General features: G+C 43.8%; 1 long non-coding RNA gene across 1 annotated transcript in view; it reads left to right on the top strand.

The window, feature by feature from the left end:
• The first annotated feature begins 2,465 nt into the window (after nt 1-2,465).
• LOC306650812 overlaps nt 2,466-6,000 on the top strand; it is a 183,615-nt gene continuing 180,080 nt past the window's right edge. Inside the window, exon 1 of the long non-coding RNA XR_013761038.1 lies at nt 2,466-2,706. This is a non-coding gene — a long non-coding RNA (uncharacterized lncRNA). The remainder of the gene's footprint in view (nt 2,707-6,000) is intronic.

Below are 6,000 nucleotides of genomic sequence, written 5' to 3'. Positions count from 1 at the left end.
AGCAGCCATCACAGGTTCAGAAATGTAGGAAAATAAATATGTACTAAACATATTCCAGGGAATAATCGTTGAACATATTTTATTATAGCCACGGAGTGACCTTGGTGCCCAAGACTGCCTACAGAATCATTTCCTCATGTTCAGCCATCAAGGCCCTCCGAGGCCATTGGTTCAAGCAGGCCCAGTTACAGCTCATGCTGGCGGCAGACCTTGGCAGTGTCCATGCGATATTTGTCTTGAAGGCATGCAGAATTCAAGACGTATGAGGTCATGGAGGCTTCCACCCAGATTTCAAAGGAAAGTCTGGCAAGTCAGGCAGTGCACTGCAGGGTCAGAGTTCTTGCAAGCCGTCCCTGACACCGATGTATGGGGTGGATGAGCTAGCATTCTGTCTTGTAGAATTTGTACATTTGTTGTGGGGGCCTTTCCAGTCCCTTAGACCTTCCTAAAGACCTTCTGTTTCCCTTCATTATCCATCCCATATTTTTTTAATCTTCATTTTCCTTTCCCTCCAATTCTTGCATTCCTAACAAATCTCCTTCTTGTGAGAAGGCACCCCACATTTGTAACTTGCAGCTCTCCATGTGAAACTCATACTCTAGCAACACTCACAGTCTAAATCTCCTGCTCATCTCTGTACATCTGTGTCCCCAGATACCAGGGGATTTGTTTTGTGCCACAGTGAATGCTGTTGTTGCTATCTGCTTTAGATTCCTTAGGTATCCCAAACCTCCCTGCCATTCATCCATTGTCCCCACACAAATGACCCAGTAAATAAATTATCCTTAACGCATTTGTGAACTAAAGCTGTTGTTAATGTTTCCAAAATCTATGTGACCCACTGAGCACCAGTAGGTCCTCATGCATATCCTCTTTCCCCAACTTGCCTTCTCTTGGGTTTCAGACTCTCTAGGTCTTGTGTAACCTGTGCTACAACATTCTTTGGGCTGCACCCACCCACCCAGCAACAGTGGCATATGCTTCTAGATGTTCCATTTCCTTCTGATTCCTCTATTTCTTTCTTTCTTTTTAAAAAATTAATTAATTAATTAATTAATTAATTTATTTATTTATTTTGGGGGGGTACCAGGGATTGAACTCAGGGGCACTCAACTACTGAGCCACATCCCCAGCCCTATTTTGTATTTTATTTAGAAACAGGGTCTCACTGAGTTGCTTAGTGCCTTGCCTTTGCTGAGGCTGCCTTTGAACTCTCAAACCTCTTGCCTCAGCCTCCTGAGCTGCTGGGATTACAGGCGTGCAGCACCATGCCCGGCCCCTATTTATTTCTTAAGTTGCTGTGTCTTTTCTACCTGCTCATGGCTAACACTATTTGCTGAATCATAGTGTCTTTTGTGGTATTGACATTTGTTTTCCTAACAGTCCTTCAGGTTTTGCCTTATGGGATCCTTCCCATAGTGAAAGCTACAAACAAAAGAAGTTTGAGGACTGCAGAAAGCATCCACTATTCTAATAAAACTGCTTCACCCACTTAAGTTGGGTAATTTCTTCTGAGAGATACCTGCGTCATTCCATTATTTAACACAGACAAGACCCGCATATATTAAAATCCCATTTTAGTGATATTTTCCTCTCCCCTTCCCTTAGAGCACGAATTCTGTGCCATGCATATCTCCCAAACTCCTGGCCCAGGCCATCCTGCTTTACAAATGGCAATCACGGTGTCACTGAAACTCATTAAATAATGCCTGATGTACCCTATGCTTCTCATCATGGTCTTAGTCTCTCTTAATTCTTTCTGAATGTTTTGTAATCAGTCATTGAAAGAAAGCTTATAATCTGTTCTTCTTATTGACACTTTGTCTTTAGTTTTCACAGGGCGACTCAATAGTTTTATGAATCTGGGTTCCCTTGTGGGAAAGTTGAGATAATGGAAAGTCATTACAGTTTACTCTCATACTTTTCCATTAAATCTGAGTCTGAGTTACCTTCCTGTACCTAACAACAGAAAATATAACCTCCTTTTTCTTTGTCTCATCAAAACATCATGTTATACCTTAAATATTTATATACATATAATAATATACTTAAGAAAATATCTAATAAAATATAATGAATATAATAATTCATGTTTAAATACACACACACATACACAACCCCTCCCTACACCCTCCCACACACTGCTTTTAGTCCTAGAGATATCTTTTGGGGTACATCCCTCTTTTCCCTTTCATGTAGGCCAAGTTTGACCTCTAAGATCTTAAGCCTTTTCTACCTTCATTTCCTGATAATCTTTTGGTTTGCCTTCTGACATTTCTAAAGCTAAATCAGTCTCCTAAGCCGTGGTTCTCTGTTCATTAAAAACACACTGTAGTTGCTCTGCCTGCTGCCAAGGTCCTTAAGCTGTTGCTGTGCCAACCAGATTCTCAAGGCCAAGGCATTACTGCCACAGTCTTTTTTTAGTGCCTTTTTTTGCTCAGATATTTTCCTTTGGATTTGTTGTAATTTATTTCATTGGGGCCTTTTTCCTGCCACCTCAATCCTAGAAGCCACCATATTACCCTTGTATTAAGGGCTCTCACACTTCTTGATATTGTTTCCAATAAAGGCCATCATCTTTTGGGTCTTCAAAATCCACAAACAAGATCAAGGTTTACCAAAGGAGCAATCAGAGCCAATTCAAGAGCTTGTGGTAGGGGAAAGAGGACTTTAGAAGCACGGCAAACAAGCCAGTCACATCTCTAGGTGAGTCACACTACAGTACCCTCTTTGACAATGAATGTAGTTTAGAATAAGGTAAAGAACGACATGGGGAGCTAGTACCACCTGCTAACACTTTTGGTGTTCAATTTACAGCCATAACAGAGGAGTAGGATTGTTAAAATACATTATAGTATCTGAAATCATGCCATTGTATTAAAGAGTAAGGATGTGGTAAAAAAAAATAATAGTCTTTGCTAACAGAAGTCAAATACTAGCAGCCCAAAATGCCCATTAACAGATGAATGAATAAACAAATTGCCATATTTTGTTAAATGGAATACTACTGAGAAAACCAAAGATTTAGTTTAAAACATTTTTTGGAAAGAATATTTTATAGATACTGTTGTATACTTCATGTTGCATGGTATCAAGAGGCATATAATGTCCTAATAATTATGGTGCTAACTTTGGTAATTTGGTTAAGATTTCTTCCTTGAAAAAATTTTTTTCTTGTATAATCAGTAAATTATTAGTGGGTTGAGAATTTATACATATGCTTTTTCTCTAACAGTTTTTCATTCAATAATTTTAGCATCTGTTAATGATCCTTATCTAAATTCACTATATTGAAATTGCAAAATAATTTTCAAAATCTATCCTTCTGCATTTCTTGGCTACCATTCTTCTGTAAAGGAATTTTTTCTGGTTGGAGCATTTAAATGGTATCATTCTTAGGGACTTAGCAATGTACAAATATCAGCATACCATTTGGACTCTTTTACACCCTTTTAAAATAAGTCCTGGGAATCAGCCAGGCACAGTGATTCATGCCTATCATCATTCATGCAGTGGTGCATGCCTATCATCCCAACACTGAGGAGGCTGAAGCAGAAAGATTGCAAATTCAAAGTGAAATCTTGTCTTAAAAAATAAAAAGGGGGGGGGGGTTTCAAGATGGCGGCCTAGAGGGTGGCTGCATTTCATGTTGCTCCAGGACTCAGGATTCAAAAGAGGAGATATTGAGACACTTGGGACCAACTCAAAGCAGCCGGGTGACTCTCACCCATTGGGAAGGCGTCCCGGATGGGACGGTGGTCCCGGAACGCAGAGAACTTTGTGAAGTAGAGCTGCCGGCGAGACACCCCTCCCCCCGCTGGAGCAGTGAGCTGGGACAACTGGGAGCGCCGGAAAGGAGGCCGCTCAGCACAGCGCTGGGACTCGAGCAAACACTGGGGCTCCGGTGGCTGCCCAGGGGAGGAGTGGCGAGGAGAGCTCTGTGGACTCAGGACACCAGGGCCTGCCCTGAGGAGGAGGAGGAGGAACGTGGCCGCTTGGATTCAGAGTGATTACACCAGAGCTACAGGCGGTTGCCAGAGGAGGGGCTGTGTGGCGAGCTGTTTGGACTCAGACCACTTCGGAACACCGGGGCCTGCCCTGAGGAGTAGGAGGAGGAGGAGGAGGAGCGTGGCAGGTCGTTTGGACTCGCAGTGACTGCATTAGAGCTCCAGGTGGTTGCTCAGAGGAGGAGGCGATTGGTGAGTTGTTTGGACTTAAAGTGACAGCTCCTGAACACAGGGGGGCTGCCTGGAGGGGAAGCGCGGTGGGTTGCTTGGTCTCGAGTGGCTGCACCAGAGCTCCAGGCGGTTGCCCAGAGGATGCGTGCAGCGGGTCACGTGGATTCAGAGCCACTCAGAGAGACCGCTCCTGAACACCCGGAGGGTTATTTGGAGAAGGAGGAGGAACGGGGAGGGTCACTTCGACTCAGAGTGATTGATTGCCCAGGGCTATGGGTGGTTGGTGGGAGGAGGAGGCACGCAGTGAGTTTCTTGGACTCCTAGTGACCGCACCGGAATACTGGGTGGCTGTCTGGAGGAAGAGGCATGTGGCGGGTCTCTGGGTCTCAGAGCGATTGTACGGGGCCCCAGGTGGCTGCTCAGAGGAGGGGCCGCATAGCCAGGCGATTAGAAGCAGAGCAGGGTCCCAGGATCTAGGAGGCTTCTGGGTGGAAGAGCCGCACAGAGACAGGCTTAGGGGCGGAGCGAAGGTTCCAGGCCTGCGGGCAGATTCTCTGAGGAGGGGCAGCCTAAGGAGACTCATCTGCGAAGGGTGAGGCTCCCAGGTCCAGGAGGTAGGGCCGGGCCCCTGGGAACTTTGCAGAGGAAGGCAGCCCAGCACAGGCGGTAGCTTGTAAATTGAGGGGTACCTCTAGGAGGGAATTGACCAGCTACACCTCCCCACCGGGAGAGTCTTCCCTGCCGGGTGAGGTTTCCCCACAAGGACGGTAAAACCAGAGACTCAGGCCCAAACAGGCCTTGCCTCAGCCCGCAGCCTAGGTCCCCTTTGGATGACCATTGGTCAACAAGTGGAGGCACCTCTGCCCACTAGCAGGGATTATACCCCACCTGAAGGCCACCACTCCTAGAGAGGCAGCTTCCTTGTGGAGCACCACATTATCAACTTCCTCCAAGACTTCAACCTACTGAAGGCTAAGGGAGGATATATATATAGAAATCTTCAGGGACATTGTAAGTCAATAGAGGAAATCTGCAATATCTCAGCGGTCCACTGATACCTGAACAATATGAGAAAACAAGGAAAGAAAATGCTGCAAACAAATCTAGATGTTACATCAATAAAACCCAATGACAGCATGGCAGAAGAAATGACAGAAAAGGAATTCAGAATGTACATAATTAAAATGATCAGAGAAGCAAACGATGAGATGAAAGAGCAAATGCACGCACTGAATGATGAGATGAAAGAGCAAATGCAGGCATTGAATGATCGCACCAATCGACAATTAAAAGAGCAAATACAGAAAGCAAAAGATCATTTCAATAAAGAGTTAGAGATATTGAAAAAAAACCAAACAGAAATCCTTGACATGAAGGAAACAATAAACCGAATTAAGAACTCCATAGAAAGCATAGCCAGTAGGATAGAACACCTGGAAGACAGAACCTCAGACATTGAAGACAAAATATTTAACCTTGAAAACAAAGTTGAACAAACAGAGAAGATGATAAGAAATCATGAACAGAATCTACAAGAACTATGGGATATCATGAAAAGGCCAAATTTAAGAATTATTGGGATTGAGGAAGGCCTAGAGAAACAAACCAAAGGAATGAACAATTTATTCAATGAAATAATATCAGAAAATTTCCCAAATCTGAAGAATGAAATGGAAAATCAAGTTCAAGAGGCTTATAGGACTCCAAATACACAAAATTACAACAGACCCACACCAAGTCACATTATAATGAAAATACCTAACATACAAAATAAAGACAGAATTTTAAAGGCCGTGAGTGAAAAGAACCAAATTACATTCAG

Source organism: Sciurus vulgaris (assembly GCF_902686455.1).
Source record: "Sciurus vulgaris genome assembly, chromosome: X".
In the NCBI taxonomy this organism is placed as follows: Eukaryota; Metazoa; Chordata; class Mammalia; order Rodentia; family Sciuridae; genus Sciurus; species Sciurus vulgaris.
Note: the sequence above shows the minus strand (reverse complement) of the source record. Positions and strands in the feature narration are given on the sequence as shown.